The sequence below is a fragment of the Nelumbo lutea genome, chromosome 1 (assembly GCF_056320005.1).
Source record: "Nelumbo lutea isolate HS-2025 chromosome 1, American lotus-T2T, whole genome shotgun sequence".
Lineage (NCBI taxonomy): Eukaryota > Viridiplantae > Streptophyta > Magnoliopsida > Proteales > Nelumbonaceae > Nelumbo > Nelumbo lutea.
Genome location: NC_142684.1, coordinates 216,501,410 through 216,518,597, shown reverse-complemented (window position 1 = coordinate 216,518,597; position 17,188 = coordinate 216,501,410).

The following is a 17,188-nucleotide window of genomic DNA, read 5'->3' as shown; positions in this document are numbered from 1 at the left end:
AAAAAATAAAATGTAATAGAAAAAGAATTTAATGGATATGGTAGATCATCCATAGATTTACAACATGGTAAATATTATGGTTAGATCACACAAAAAATTAGAAAAAAAATAATATTAGAAAAATAAAAAATAAATATTTTAGCTTTATAAAAAATAAATATTTTTCATACTGAAATTGAAAAAATAAATATTTTATTCAAAAAATTACAGAAAATAATAAAAATGAATATTTTAAAATTTTCAATAGATCTATAGATATGGTAGATCACCCATAGATCTATGACACAACTATTCTTCATGGGCAGATTACACCAAAACTATAAAGTTTTTATTTTATTTTTTATTATTTTTATATGTTCTTCAAAAAATTATATATATGTATGTATGTATGTATACATACATATATATACATACATACATACACACATATATATATACACTAAAAGGCTATATATATATATATATATATATTGTACACATAATAACATGCACTCCCGAAGCAATGACATTAATTTGTTGGAGATGTTTTGCAGGAGACGTTTGAGCTCCAAAAGCATCTCCTTCGAGCCTTTTGTTTCAAACGTGGGAACTCTAAACACCTCCCTCCTTACACTCTTTGCTCAAAACTCTCTCCCTCTTTCTCACACTTTTAGCATTGCAAAAGACATTGTTCGTTGTAAAGATTGTTCTCAACGTGAGTAAGTTCTAAACGTCTTCTCTTTTTTGTTGGTTGTCAGGGTTGGTTTCATAGTTGTTTTTGAAACTAACTATTTTCGTTGCAGGTTCTTTGTTGGTTGCAGAGTCAGAGCTTTTCTTTGTAGACGAATGTTCAGGCGCAAACCAGATTAAGAGTCCGGCTTTTCTTCATTGATGAACATTCAGAGTATTCTTGCTCAGACCAGGTACGTATTAAGTGGTTCTTTTCATTTAAAAGATGTTGAGAATGTTGAAAAAATAACAATAGAACACAGTGCTAAAATGTTGAAAATATAAATGATTTGATTTCTCCTTCATTTCTTTACTTTTCTTTACAAAATGTTGAAAAAATAACCAAAACATGGAAAAACAACTTACTAATAACAAAAAAAAAAAGATAAAACAACAAAAAATAATAAAAATGAAAAAAGGGTCGTCACAGGACCCGTTTTAGCTCGGGCAAAGAAGACGACGAAAACAGGTTCTCACAACCCGTTTTCGATTGTTTGCCAAGTTCGCCCGATTCCGAACCATGCTGCACACAATTTCCACAAACCATTCTACCCACAGTTCGCCGGTTCGCACCTACCATTCTACACACGATTCACACTAATATTTTTTAAAAAATATAGTATTATTTATTAATTAACCATATTTTCAATAATTGCAGAATTTTCATAAATACAGTATTTATTAATTAACCATAATAATTAACAGTATTTTCAATAAATACAATATTATTAATTAAGAATATTTAATAATTAACATTATTAATTAACTATAATTTCAATAAATATAGTATTTTAAATAAGGGAAAATTTCTTAAACTATCTTATGGTTAGCTAATTAACTAACTCAACCCTTGTTATTTACATATTGTCTTAAAACACCCTTAAATTTTCTGACAACTATCTAAAACCTCTCCTACTTTTAATTTTCCGTGTGACATCATGTAACTGATATATTCTTTGAAAATTTATAAAATACCCTCTACCGCCTTCTTTAATGATTTTTTGGGGCCCAATCACCTCTAATTTTTCCCATATGGTCCTCTCTTTCTCTCTCTAATACTAAACCCTTTGTACCACTACAGCTATATTCCCTACCTTGATTTCCAAAAAGGGGCAACATGTTGCATGAGGTCGCCTGAGGACGTAGCTTGTGTTGCAAGGAAAGCTTCATATACAATCAATCACTTACAGGATGGTGAGGAGATACTAAGAGAAACCAAATTGGAAACCCAACATGTGAGAGATAAACCTTTGTTTTCACCATGGTTTTCAAAATCGGATTGGACTAGACAGTTATACCGGAAAAATGGGGAACCAGTCAGGTGACCGATTCTATTTTACTCCAGAACCGTTATTTCCCTTAAAACCGTTGATTTGGTTAGCAAACTGTTGATCTGGGTGTTCAAGCCGTTCAACGGTTTAGCCCGTTTTTATTTTTATTTATTTTTTTTAAATTTTTTATTTTTTTGTCAAAACGGACTGTCTGTTCGGCTCAAATGAACAAACCATTTGACTCGGGAATCAGACCCCTAACCAGTTCATTGTCTGGGTCATTTTAAAAACCTTGGTTTTCACTTATTTACAAGTTATTTCTTCTTCTCACTAATCCCCTAACTTACACTTTTGAACCCAAAGCAACACTCTGGGCAGTCAGTAGACCAGCTGTAATAAAGTTGCATCATCTTGTAGTTGAAAAGATTAGAATTACATTTACTACGTATACAAGTTCAAATAAATACCCAAATCCATTCTTCAATCTAACGAACTTTGAATTCTTCTAGGATTTCATTAAAACATTTATTCTTACCCTTTTTCTCTTATCATTTTCTACTTTATTCTTTGGATAAGTTAATCCGGAAAGCAAAGTGAAACCCACATCTCCAAGACTCCAACATATTTAATTTCCAAGGTTCTTTCTTGTATCTTTTAAGAGAACAAGGTAAACAACCAGGGGTCAAAATTGAATAGTTGGTGATCTTTGCGGTTTCAATAATCAGTGACTATCAATAGTTGATGATGATTAATAATCGGTGACAAACATAGGAATCGGAGTTGTAGAGCAAATGAGAACAAATGATGAGGTTTCAATAGTTAGTGACTATTAACGACTGTTGCATGATGCTTTGCTTTTGATTCCGACTTCTATGATTCCGATGGCTCCCCTATGGCACCAGGGAAGAGAACGAGAGAAAGAAGGAAGAGGGGAAAGGTTGTAACTGCGGTTCCCCTATTGCATTCGACCTCTGCGGTTCCGACCTCTATGGTTCCTTTTTCTTGTTTCTTTCGATCTACTTATCTATTTCAGGAATTACAGAAGAAAACTCTCTCTGCTCTGCTGAGAGGAGATTTGAGATTACTATTGTCCCTCCATAGATTGTTGATTCTATTGCTTCAAACAAGTAGTTTCTATCGAGCTTCAGATCAATGGTTCTGTCAATCTCTATCGGTCGAATAGCATTATTGACGACACTAGGGATGTCGACATAGTAGACGAAGATAGGCGTATTTTGAAAATTTAAAAAAGAGTAGAGGGTAAAATAGTCTTGCTCATATCTTTGTTAACAGGTGTTAATGAAAATGAAGGATTAGTCAATTGTTAGTCAATTTTCTAAAACATAAGGGTACTTTAAGAAATTTGCCCTTTAAATAATTAATCATAATTTCAACATAGTATTATTAATTAATAGTATTAATTAACCCTAATTTCAATAAATACATTATTTTAATAATTAACAATAATTATAATAAATATATTATTTTAATTAACAATATTTATTAAAAATAATGGTATTATTAATTAATAGTATTAATTAACCCTAATTTCAATAAATACATTATTTTAATAATTAACAATAATTATAATAAATATATTATTTTAATTAACAATATTTATTAAAAATAATGTATTTATTAATTAATAGCATTTTAATAATTAACATACTTAGTAATTAACAATTTTATTATTTATAGTATTATTAATTAATTAACAATATTTATTAAAAAATAGTATTTTTATTAAGTAATTAAATACTTGGATTAGCTCATAGCTCCTTTTCAATTTGTTAGTTGATGTAGATTATTTGTGTTTTTGTTATTGCCATCTATTTGAAAATGTTGCTTTATTTATGTCATTTACGTGATTGATGTGTTTCCAATTTGTTGTTGCAATTTTGTTATCATTTAATGTAGCTTCTCTATGTTTTTTATGTTGCCATCTATTTGAAAATGTTTGGATTAATTATGTTATTATTTTCTTTTGTTATTTCCAATTTGTTATTGCAATTTTATTTGCATAAAATTAAAATAATAATAATAATTAATAGTATTTAATGATATGTATCAATTATAGTATTTTTAATAATTAATACATTTATTAATTTATAGTATTTTCAATAACATTATTGTATTTAATTAATTAATTAATAATAATCATAATCATGATAATAATAATTAATACTTCATTATAACAACAACAACAATAACAACAATAATAATAGATGTCATTGGAGTAATTATAAATGTGGGTCGTACTTCCAAAGTGTACTCAAATGCAATAAAGAGAGATATCCTTTTATTGGATTATCAGTAAGTAATTATAATTGTTATTATCTTTGTACATAATACTGATAAATTTAATTTATTTAGTTTTAACATCTTTTTGTATAAATAACAGGTTAGTGCTGATAAAATTTACTTTATGGAATCATCTTGTATATGCTATTGATTTATACATTCTAGAAATGAAAGAGGATATCATGATTATTGTTGGAATTTGTGTGAAAGTGAGGCATTATAAATGTAATTTTAATTTTAACTTTTTGAAATTATACAAATATCTTCCTTATTACTTATGCATGAAAACATGATAATAGGGAAACTTATTGTTATTTCTGTTAAGAACACAAAGTTGTCTTTAAATCATTTTATTGTAGAAGAATACAATCTTTCAATTAAATATTCTAATTTATAGTTTTAAAAATAGTGACTACAATATTTTTTTTGTTGCAAGCTCACCAATAGTGATGAGGCAATTAGAATGGTTTAACATTATTTTAATAATTTAGAGCTTAATTAGAATGGTTCAACTTTATCTTTTATGTGAACATTAATGAACTACATTAAGTTTCTTTTCCATGAATTACATTGTTTATGATTATTTCCATAAACTATGCAATTAACTTTATTTTGGACATTCTTATTACAATTATTTTTTCTTTTTGTCAAATTGATCAAACCATTATTTTGGTTCTTTTAATTTGTTTATAAGTCTTGATTATATTAAAAGCATTTCCAAGCATTAAAAAAACACAAAATACTATAACAAACTATTGAATAATTTGAAAAAATTATATTTATTTTTGCAATTTTTGTAAAAAATTGAAAAAAAAAACCTTAAAAATCTTGAGTTTTGGAGGTTATTTTGGGGGTTTTTAAAGATTTTATAATCCAAGAATGTGTAGGGATGATTTGGTGAGTTTGAGAGAGAAAGAAGGCTTTTGGAGAGAGTTAGAAGCTTTTTTTTTCTCAAAAAAATGATAATTTGTTTTTGCCTACAAGAAATCATACTACATCGACCAATACACCCCGATGTGGTTACAGTATAGTCCTAATACATTATATTAGGACTATAAATTGTTTATAGGTCTTGATTATATTAAAAGCATTTCCAAGCATTAAAAAACACAAAATACTATAACAAACTATTGAATAAATTGAAAAAAAAATATATTTATTTTTGCAATTTTTGTAAAAAATTGAAAAAAAAAACCCTTAAAAATCTTGAGTTTTGGAGGTTATTTTGGGGGTTTTTAAAGATTTTATAATCCAAGAATGTGTAGGGATGATTTGGTGAGTTTGAGAGAGAAAGAAGGCTTTTGGAGAGAGTTAGAAGCTTTTTTTTTCTCAAAAAAATGATAATTTGTTTTTGCCTACAAGAAATCATACTACATCGACCAATACACCCCGATGTGGTTACAGTATAGTCCTAATACATTATATTAGGACTATAAATTGTTTATAGGTCTTGATTATATTAAAAGCATTTCCAAGCATTAAAAAACACAAAATACTATAACAAACTATTGAATAAATTGAAAAAAAAATATATTTATTTTTGCAATTTTTGTAAAAAATTGAAAAAAAAAACCCTTAAAAATCTTGAGTTTTGGAGGTTATTTTGGGGTTTTTAAAAGATTTTATAATCCAAGAATGTGTAGGGATGATTTGGTGAGTTTGAGAGAGAAAGAAGGCTTTTGGAGAGAGTTAGAAGCTTTTTTTTTCTCAAGAAAAATAATTTGTTTTTGCCTACAAGAAATCATACTACATCGACCAATACACCCCGATGCGGTTACAGTATAGTCCTAATACATTATATTAGGACTATAATTTGTTTATAGGTTTTGATTATATTAAAAGCGTTTCCAAGCATTAAAAAACACAAAATACTATAACAAACTATTGAATAAATTGAAAAAATATATATTTATTTTTGCAATTTTTGTAAAAATTTGAAAAAAAAACCCTTAAAAATCTTGAGTTTTGGAGGTTATTTTGGGGTTTTTAAAAGATTTTATAATCCAAGAATGTGTAGGGATGATTTGGTGAGTTTGAGAGAGAAAGAAGGCTTTTGGAGAGAGTTAGAAGCTTTTTTTCTCAAAAAAAAAATTGTTCTTGCCTACAAGAAATCATACTACATCGACCAATACACCTCGATGCGATTACAGTATAGTCCTAATACATTCCGATACAGGTCACGATGTGGGATCGACATGATGAAAAGACACAATACAAATAATTTTGTAGCATTTCTTGTGCCGACCCCTTAAATATACAATATGTTTCTGTTCCGAAATTTTGAACCTTGAATCAACTTTTTCAAATTTCAATTTTCCATGTCACTAGGGCAACTCAAGAAACATCAATTTGGCATTTCAAGAAACCCCTACTTTCCCAAATCCCAAAGCTAATCATTACAAAAACTTTTTTTTTTGAGAAACATGATTGCCAAATACGATTTCATATAATTGTTGATATAGCGTACAAGACACATAGCAAAAATAGAACGATTGTGAAACACTCCCAAACAACACTAAATAGGTGAAAAATAGCTGCTTTTCTTAGTTAGCCACAACCAAATCAAATACAAAATTTGACGAAACATTGTAGCTATGCCATGTTATGGCCCGACAATTTGTCCTAAAACATCCATAGTGCTAATAATAACAGTTACACTTGTAACTGCACCATTACGACTTTAGATCTCCAACCCACAATAACTTTGCCTACGTTTACCCACAACACATTATCCCTATGCATTGGGTACATTTCCCTGTGCATAATATGTGGCTGCAATGATATGTGGGTAGACGTGGGCAAAGTTATTATGGGCAAGAGATTCGGACTCCATTACAGCTGTCCTCTATATTGAAACTAGACTTGTTTATGGGCCGGGTAGCTCGATGGGCTGGCCCGACTCAACCCGTTATTAGTTGGGCTTGGTCATAATTTTAGGCTTGCGGGCTCGGGCTTAGGCCTAAAGCACTAGGCCCGAATTTTTTTGGGTTAGGCTCGAGCTTTCTCAAAAAATCCTGACCTAAGCTCGAGCCTGATTTGATACTATGTATTAAATAATAAAAAAATATTTTATTTAATAAAAACTATATATACAATATTTTTTCTTTGTTCTTCTTCTCTTTTTTTTCCAAGTAATAGTGAAATGTTTATTATTTTTGAGTTTTGTAGGTTTTTAATATAAACAAAACACTTTTTATTAAATAAAAAAGAAAAAAATTGTTTTCAAATTTTTGGCCTGGCTTGGGCTTGGGCCCGGGCTTCGAACTGGGCTCGGGCTCAAGACCTAGGCCCGATGGTCGGGTCGGGCCTGAGTGTATTATGTTGATACATATACAAAGCCCAGCCCATGAACAGGTCTAATTGAAACTGCTGACAACCACCACTATGCATATCCTAATGTACACCTTTTTTTCCTGGAAATGTTGTCTACCATCCATATGACACTCCAAGCCATACACCAAGTTATCAAATGGAGGGGAAAGAAGAAGAAGAATGGGGCATAGCCTACTTCAACCGTCTCTCATTTGATGGGTCTCAAAGAGATGACAAAAATTTGGAAACCAAATTAAATTTGGTTTAAGAATTTCAAAAACCAGATCATTAGACAATAAACCAAATTAATAATATATATATATATATATATATATATATATATATATAGAGAGAGAGAGAGAGAGAGAGAGAGAGAGAGAGATTCAAATTACATATCTGGACTAGAACATAATAAAACAGTTTGGTCTGGTTTGGTTTCTATACCAAACTAGTTTGGTAATGGCTTGAGAATTTTTCAGACTATGATTTTCTTATTTAGTCTGATATTTTCTCCAAACCAAACCGGGCTAGACCATCAACATAAATAAATGAATTCTTTGTTTCCCCCTTTTTACTATAAATTATTTTCAGTCGTTAATTTTCCTCCTTTTTTTACTTTGAAGCTCAACTAAAGGAGTAAACAAGCAAGTTAAGGTGAGTTGTCTAACATATTTTGAAATAAAATAAGAACAAATAGTATAACGTATTTTGAAAATTTGAAAAATATTTAAGGGCAAAAGAATCTTTTCGACCATTTTAAAGCATGATGTTACTAAGAATATATTTGAGAAATTTTAGGGGTGCTTTAAGTAATTTTTCAAACCAAAGAGATACTTTAAGTATTTGTTAGAAGCCCCCGGATAGCTCAAATAATAATTTTCCTTTTTTATATAGTAGAACTCTAGAAGCTGGAATGATCAAAATGCTCAGGGGAAGGGATATAGTATTACTTTTTTAGGGTAAATTACATATAACCACCCTACACTTAGAGGGGGGTAACACCTACCTTCAAAACTTTATTTTGTAACAACATTTTGGCCCTTGCCTTGCTAACATGGGTGGAGATGCAAATTACTAAAATTCATTAAAAAAAAAGTAAATTACTAAATTACCCATTCGATATTTTATGGGCTGACATGGACAACAACAAATATCTAAGTGATGAATACAACCATTCTAAAGCACAAATTGTTCTCAAAATATTGATGAATCAATCATTCTCAAGATGAAGATTATTGAATGGGAAGTTGAGAGAAACATGTGAGAGATAGTGTTTTAGAAATGTTTAAAATACTATTCCAAATTGACGGAATATATATATATATATATATATATATATATATATATATATATATATATATATATATATATATATATATATATATGTATATATGTGTGTGTGTGTGTGTGTGTGTGTGTGTGTGTGTGTGTGTGTGTGTGTGAAGTATGCTAAATTATATAAACTAGACTTTTATCAAGCTTAAATAACAGTAGTGGGTGTGAAATATGGTAGAAAAATAATTAATGAAGGAAAATGGTGGACAGGTTTCTTAGGGTAGACCTTGGACTAAGATATTCCATGTTTGTTTTTTTTCTTGTTTTTTCTACAGGTGGTTTTCTTCTACCAGTGTTTTCAAAATTGGACCAAATGGTCGGATCGGAAAAACTGGGAATTGGTCACATGACTAGTTCTGTTTCACCCCAAAACCATCTTTTGGCAAAAAAATCATTAATTTGGTCAATGAATTGCAGACCTAGGCAGAGACTGTCGAATTGTCAACCCGAACAACAGTTTTTTACTGTTTTTCATTTTTTTCGTCAGAGTGGGCTGTCCGTTCGGACCATTCAACCCGGGAACCGGATCCAGAATGATTCCCTGTCCAGTCTGATTTTAAAAACATTGTCTTCTACTTTAGCAACTCCTTTCATTTTTTTTTTTAATTTGTGATTTTGTTGTTGCTCATGGTGGTGTTTTGCTGTTTAGTGGTTGTATCTCTTATCACCTCAAAGAATTATTTCTACTCAATCTTTTATAATGAAAAAGCAAATACCACAACTGATTCAAGTAATCACCTAATTGAACCCAAACACATTCAAGTCCCTTTATATAATTGAGAGACACCAGAAAATGTCACTTTTATTAGAGAATAAAAAACTATTAAGGGATCTCACCTAACAGCTTAAGCTTTTAGGCTGAATAGTTTATTGAAATGGTATGAAATCCTATTTGATCAAATGGTTTAGTATTTGATCCTTATCAAAGTATAAATGAATATGTGATTGTCCACACTTCAAGCCCATGTGCTTTTTGTGTGACTTCTTCAAAAATCTCACATGATAGCTTGAACTTTTAGTTATAGGTTGAACAATTTTATCGATGTAAATGACTGTTTGAATCTACTTTTATCGAGAATTGATGTAAAAGTTACATCAAAAAAATCGATCAAACTACCCATTAGTGTAAAAGAGCAATGTCATCTCTCTTCCTCCTCCTGAAAAACTACTGTCAACACAGCGGTTTCAATCTTTGCTAGCGCCTTCCTGTTTCCGTTGTGGTTTCAAACTCAGTGTAACCCAATTCTTCTCTCCCCCCTCTCTCTCTCTCTCTCTAGAAATAAACCAATATAGATCTGCGATTTTTTTTCTGTTCCGACCCGGTGACTTATACCTTTGGCAGCAAATTCTAGAAATATCTGCTTAACCTCCTTCTCCTCCTCCTTTCCCTTGTCTTTAATGGCTCTTGGTATGGCTTCTTCAACACTAGCTATGGTGATAATGGATGGAGGGTGATTTGGCCCGACTTCGTAGCACAGGGACACGTAGGTACAACCTAGCGTAAGTGACAGCTCAGTGTGGCAGCCTGGCCATAACTCGGCATACCAAACTCACCAGAGCCCAGCAATACAACTCGGCGGACGTAGCAGCTCGCTGAGAAAAAACATCTAGCATACTCTGAATTCTTCCTAAGGGAGGAGGACTCCCGAGCTCCTCCCAGTGGGCCCCGAGCTCTTCATTCCTGAGAATGGAACACCCCGATCTACGGGAAGTATCCCGAAGTGGGGACACTTTGGGATAGCCCCATTAACACTCCTGCCCATACTTGCCTAAGGCTCGCCTCAAGCACTCGCACCTCGGCTACCCCAGCACCCCAGTGTAGGGTAGCTTGGACCAAGGCAGCTCGGTGCAAAGTAGTTCGGCAACTTGCAGAAAAGATCTGCATGACAATAGTACCTACCGAATCAGGAGGCTAAGCCCACGTCTCTTGTCAGAAGGCGTCGTGCCTGCCACTTCTACCAGATGTGGCACGCCTGACAGGTCCATACCCTGCAACGGCTGCCCACATCCGCCACCTCGACTCTGGCAATAACGGTTGTGGCAGAGGCGGTTACGCCTGATTTGAGAAATCTTCAAATTAAAAAGACCCCGACCCTCGAAGAGAAGAGGTATTGAACTTGCGCCATCTGCACTCTCAACTCTTTGTTTGTATTCTTCAGTCTTCTCAGAGTTCTAACTTAAGCATCGGAGTGTTCCCGCCGGGCGAGCTCCCTAGAAATTCTTCACCTTCCTCTTCGCCACAGGTACTGTCTGTCACCAACTAGGAGCCAGGTTTCCACCAGCTAGGAGTGCCCGGATCACGCAACATCATTTGGCACCATCTGTGGGAAGCGCTTCAAAAAGCCTTCCTCTAATCTCTACAACCCCCTCTCTAAAATTCAGCATTCATGGCTTCTTCCAGCAATGTCGGATGAGGTGCAAACCAAAACACCCCTGAGAAACAACCCCAACTTCCCACTATCAGCATCGGACAGTTCATTGTCCCCCTCTCTGTGGACGGAGTTCCTAGTCTGAATGTGCCTCAAACAGTGGCACCCGTGAACGTTCCACTTCCCCCTACGATTGGAGCAACCTTCTCAGAACCCTCCGTCATCCCTTCAGTGGCCAGCCAAAGCCAGCTTGAGGACTTGATGTAGTGCATGCGAGCTATGCAAGCTCAAATGCAATAGTTCCAACAGCTTCAACTTTATCAACAGTAGATGTTGCACCAAGTTTCCCAGTATCAGTATCAACAACACTTTCCCCCACTGCCTTAGGCTCAGCAGCCACTCCCTCCTCGGCATCCGGCCATGTAGCAAGCTAAGCCCTGCCACCAGAACAAACTTCCTTCTCGCCGAGGAGAGACCTCGACATCGTCTCGTGGCGGAAAAGAGAGACCAGCTACCCCTGCCTCGCAGCCTACAGTCAAGTCGGGGGCCTCCTAGCCAATTAGGCCCACGTCGCCTCAGCATTCGTAGTTCGAGCTCCCACTTGCAGAAAACCAGTTCGAGGTGTTGGTTGCAGACTCGAGGCAAGGCCCCTCAGTTCGCAGCTACCAACATCAGTTTGAGCCCCTCTCTGGTCCCATCGAGCTCAGTAAGTATGACGGATCCTTTGACCCGAACTACCATGTGGACGCCTTCTAGTCCCAGATGCACCTGGCAAGGGCCAGTGAATCCTATATGTGCGTGGCTTTCTCCACCACCTTCAAAGGGGTAGCCCATACATGGTACCGAAACCTTTCACCCGGATCGATAAGGAGTTGGGCGCAGTTCATGCAAGTCTTTGTTTCCCACTTTGTCACCAGCAAGAGATGCTCAAGAACTCAAGAGAGCCTCCTTGGCATAGTCCAAAAGGAAGGGGAGTCCATCCGAAGCTATATCAAGCGATTCAACGACACTTGTTTGCAAATACCCAACCTGGACCTCGTAGTTCGTCTCACTACGGCTAAGCGAGGCATCACCCATAAAGAATTCAAGTGGCATGTGGTTGTTAATCAACCCAAGATTGTGACCGAGTTCCTCAAGCTCGCGGATTAGTTTATAGGGATGGAGGAGAAGATCAACCAGAAAGGTGAACAGGCCCTTGAGAAAAGAAAAAGGGAGACAGAGCCCTCATCCCAGGGCGATAGTAAGAAGAAGGACCAAACTCAGGGGGCAAGGCCAGGACAGCCTTTCTGAGCTCCGGCAGCAGAAAGGGCGGACTACACGCCCCTGAACGCGAAGTGGGCCGAGATCCTTATGGCCATCAAGGATGCCCCGTATGTGAAGTGGCCCCCTCGGTTGAAGGCAGACCCTAATGTAAAGAAATAAAAATTTCTATTGTAATTTCCATAAAGACCACAGTCATAGTATCGAAAACTGTAAAAACCTCCGCGACGAGATGGAGGAGCTCATCCGTCGCAGATACCTGAGGAATTTTGTACATAATAATAATAATAACAAAGCAAGTCGGCAGGGGGAGCAGAGTAGAGACGATCCCGAACCCAGCAGGCAGGTAGAGCAACCGTAGAGGCAGCCCTTGGAAGAGAGACCAGTTCGGGGGACTATCCACGTGATCATTGGAGGTTCAATTGTCGCGGGCTACACTTTGGTAGCAGCTTGGGCATCAGCTCACGAGGCCGCTAGGGAAGAGAAGAATCCCCCGAAGCGGCCAAAGATGGAAGACCCGATCTTCTTCACAGAGGATGACGTGCACGGGGCCCACTATCCCCATGATGATGTGCTCATCATAAAGATAAAGATCAACGACTTTGAAGTCAGGCGTGTCCTCGTCGACTCGAACAACTCGGCGGATATCCTTTTCAAATCAGCATTCAACCAGCTCCAGCTCCAAGAAGGTGACCTGAAGCCCGCAAATACTCCCCTGGTAGGCTTCAGCGGAGAGGAAGTTAGGCCCTTGGAAAGGATTACAGTACCTGTAGAAGTCGGCACTTGGCCTAGCATAGTGAGGCTCAACGACGACTTCTTAGTGGTCGCAACCCCCTCCCTGTACAATGCCATAGTAGGTTGGCCGATCACCCATGCCCTACGTGTTGTGGTCTCCACTTACTATCTGGCAATGAAGTTCCCCACAAACTTCGGAATTGGGATAGCGCGGGGTGACCAGCTTGAGTCTCGCAAGTGCTACATCACCGCCCTCAAAGGGAAAGCTAAGGTGGCCGACGACCTCGAGCTGGAATGACCTACGGAGCAATGCGAGGAACGAGCTACATGAAAGGATAGGAAATCCATCATATGGACGCCCAAAGATTGCGGAATAAAGGGGGCGAATTTCAAAATTTTTCTCTCCCTTCAACTGGGAATCGAATTCCCTATTTAGAAAATCATATTTTCAAGGATCATTCTTAAACCATAAACTGAACCAGATCTGAACCAAAAGGAGTAGGGAGAGATAATACCTGATACAGAGAAGTAGTATCTCCCAATGGAGGTGTTCACGCTCAAGGAAGGATCCAAAATCTGCTCCCACTGAAGATGGCGCAGTGCAGGGTGGAGCAGAATCAGTAGTGTATTCCAAAAGAACTTTATCCTTCTCAAGAATCACCTGTATGGCTTGTGAATATAACTCCCACCAATCTTTTCTCCAAAAGATTGGAATCAAGATCCAATCTTGATTTCTCCCAAGAACTGGAGATTGAACTGCTGTAGGCGGCAGCTAGAGGAAGGAGGCGGCAAGAGAGTATTTGTAGGGTGCAGAATTCTCTCTTCTGTGATTTCAGCTCTGAAGACAAGACTATTGCTTGTGGTTGTCTATTGTGTCTAAAGGCTATCGCCCCCTCTTCCTTTTATAGACTTAAAGGGATCAGCTCCTAATCTCATTAGGAATTGCTAACCCAAATCATATCTGGATTAGAAGTCCCTTTAAGATAAGGGATAACCCTTATCTTATCTGCAGATTAGATCAACCATCTCCTAATCTAATTAGGAAGTTTCCAAATCTAAATCTTATTAAGATCTTGGACTCTCTAAGTAGATAGGGTGTGGGCCCAATCCTATCAACTGATCCATCCCAGAATTCACCCCTTAAGTGACTAATCAAATTAGCCTAGTTCAAAATGGGCTTAAGGCCCATTTAAGGTTATGTATTCATTTAGCCTTCCAGACTACTGCCCAGTTGGGCTTCCTTGTATGGTGTGGGACCCAAACATTGATCTACACATCAGCCACATGGGTTCAGCCTAGCCTTTGTTACAAGGCCTGGCCGAATACACTGTTATGGATAGTGCACCCTTTGAAACCCATCAGATGGGCTCTATGGGCCCAACAATTACCCTAAGTGGTCCCTGGGCCAAACCACCTTGTAACAGCCAGGGATTGTGGGCAGATGCAAGATTAGCCCATCAGGTATTATCCTTAATGGTCTTACACTTAACCTCTCAACCCATAATGATCATACACTGCCCGACAAGAGAGGACCTCTCCCTCGGCTGCAAGGAACAATGTTGCACTCTCTCAAATATGGATCCTGAGAATTAAAACCTTTTGCAAATCATTTCGAAACCATAATTTATATACTTTTATATCTCATATAAAATATATTTTGCAAAACAAATCTCAACGATTGAAATCAGTTGCCGGCAGTCTTGGTTTCCATCAATGAGAGTGCATCCCCGATCATTACCTTTGCCCGACAAAGGGGCTGATCATGTCACTATGATCACCCACTCAGATGAATTCTTAAACTGTCCCAACATACCCAGGTTTTGACCCCCACTAAGGATCTCACTGATTGGTACATCAAAGACAGCCCAATCCGACACCTAGTGCAGTATCATAATCGAGTCTAGGGGTCGGGTGTAACTTTCTAGTTTTGCCCATCAATCTCCAAGGTCCAGAGCAATGCTGAAAATCTAGTCCAGTTCAATGATTCAATTAATCCTACATTGTAAGTGCCTAGGGTCTCACCCTGGTAGCTGAGACAAGCCACCCCAACCGACTTGGTGGCGCCACAGTGTCAGCCTTGTCAGGATAGGTCTCCCTAGACCGACCCACTGGCTGTGAACATTCTAAACTAACACAAGTCTCATTAAGTATCCAGTTTAAGGGTATTACACAGAAACATACCAAGGGAACATGAATCAAATATGCACTTTTATTCATTTACAATAAACTCATAAAGTACATCATTTTGATTGAAACTAAGGGCATACAAAACTGTCTAACACTGCACCCACAGAAGAGACTATCTCCATCCCTGCATCGACAGAGGACCCAGCTCGAACACTTCATATCGGCGCTTCTATTGAGGAACCTCTGCGATCCCAACTAGTAAGTTTTTTACTTAAAATTTAAGATGTTTTTGCATAGTCTGCGGCAAAGATTCCCGACATAGACCCTAGCATTATGACTCACAAGCTGAATATTGACCCTGTAGTTAGGCCCGTTAGACAAAAGAAATGCAACTTAGCCCCAGAGCGATGGAGGGCAGTCGACGAGGAGGTTCAGAAGCTCATCGCAGTCGACTTTATCAAGGAAGTCCATTACCCGAGCTAGGTGGCCAACCCCGTTTTGGTAAAAAAGGCTAATGGTAAATGGCGCATGTGCATCGACTACACCAACCTGAATCGAGCTTGCCCAAAGGACTGCTTCCCACTCCCCAGGATCGACCGTCTAGTGGACGCAACCTCAGGGCATGAGTTGCTGAGCTTCTTAGATGCCTATTCGGGCTACAACCAGATCATGATGGATCCAACTGACGAAAAAAATATTGCCTTCATAACCAAGCTCGGCCTGTACTATTACAAGGTCATGCCCTTTGGGTTGAAAAATACTGGGGCAACCTTTTAGAGACTTATAAATGAATTATTTGAGCCACTGGTTAGCAGGAAAATATAATGTTATGTAGACGACATGGTCATCAAAACCCAATTTTCACATGATTTAATACAAGATTTGCATTCGGTTTTTGAAATTCTACATAAGTTTAACATGAAATTGAACCCGAATAAGTGTGTTTTCGGTGTCACCACGAGTAAATTCCTAGGGTACATCGTTAACCGGCGCGTCATTAAGGCTAACCCGGACGAAATTAAGGCTATCCTAGAAATGAGACCACCCCGAAAATTGAAAGAGGTTCAGAAGTTGAACGGTCGTTTAGCCGCTCTGAGCCGTTTCATGTCCAAATCGGCAAACCATTGCCTGCCTTTCTTTAAGGCAATAAAAAACAAAGGATTTGAATGGACTGAAGAGTGTCAGCTCGCGTTCGACGAGCTCAAAAAGTACCTCGCCAGCATTCCCATCTTAAACCGACCCGACGAGGGTGATGTTTTAGAGTTGTACCTCTCAGAAAGTGACGAGATGGTCAAATCAGTACTAATAAGAGAAGTAGATCAGGTCCAACAACCCGTCTACTATGTTAGTAAAATGTTGTAGGGAGCAGAGACAAGGTACCCAGAGATAGAAAAGCAAGCCTATGCACTAGTCATTGCAGCTCGGAAGCTCCGTCTGTACTTCCAAGCTTACACCATCGTGGTCCTTACCAACAAACCTCTAAGGCAAGTCCTGCTCAAGCCTGATGTCTCTAAAAGGTTAACAAAGTGGGCCATTGAGCTCAGCGAGTACGATTTTGTCGCAGAATGCACCTTTAGCTCCGAAGTCCCTAGTTTGATCGAATACGAGGCCCCCAGCTCGGGCGAGCCCAAAGTTCCCTGGTCGGTTAAGCTCGAGCACCGTGAAGTAGCAACCAACGCGAATTGGGATGAAGAGCCATGGATCCTTCACGTAGATGGTTCGTCAAACCAACAGGACAGCGGAGCTAGGATCGTTCTATACGGGCCAAGC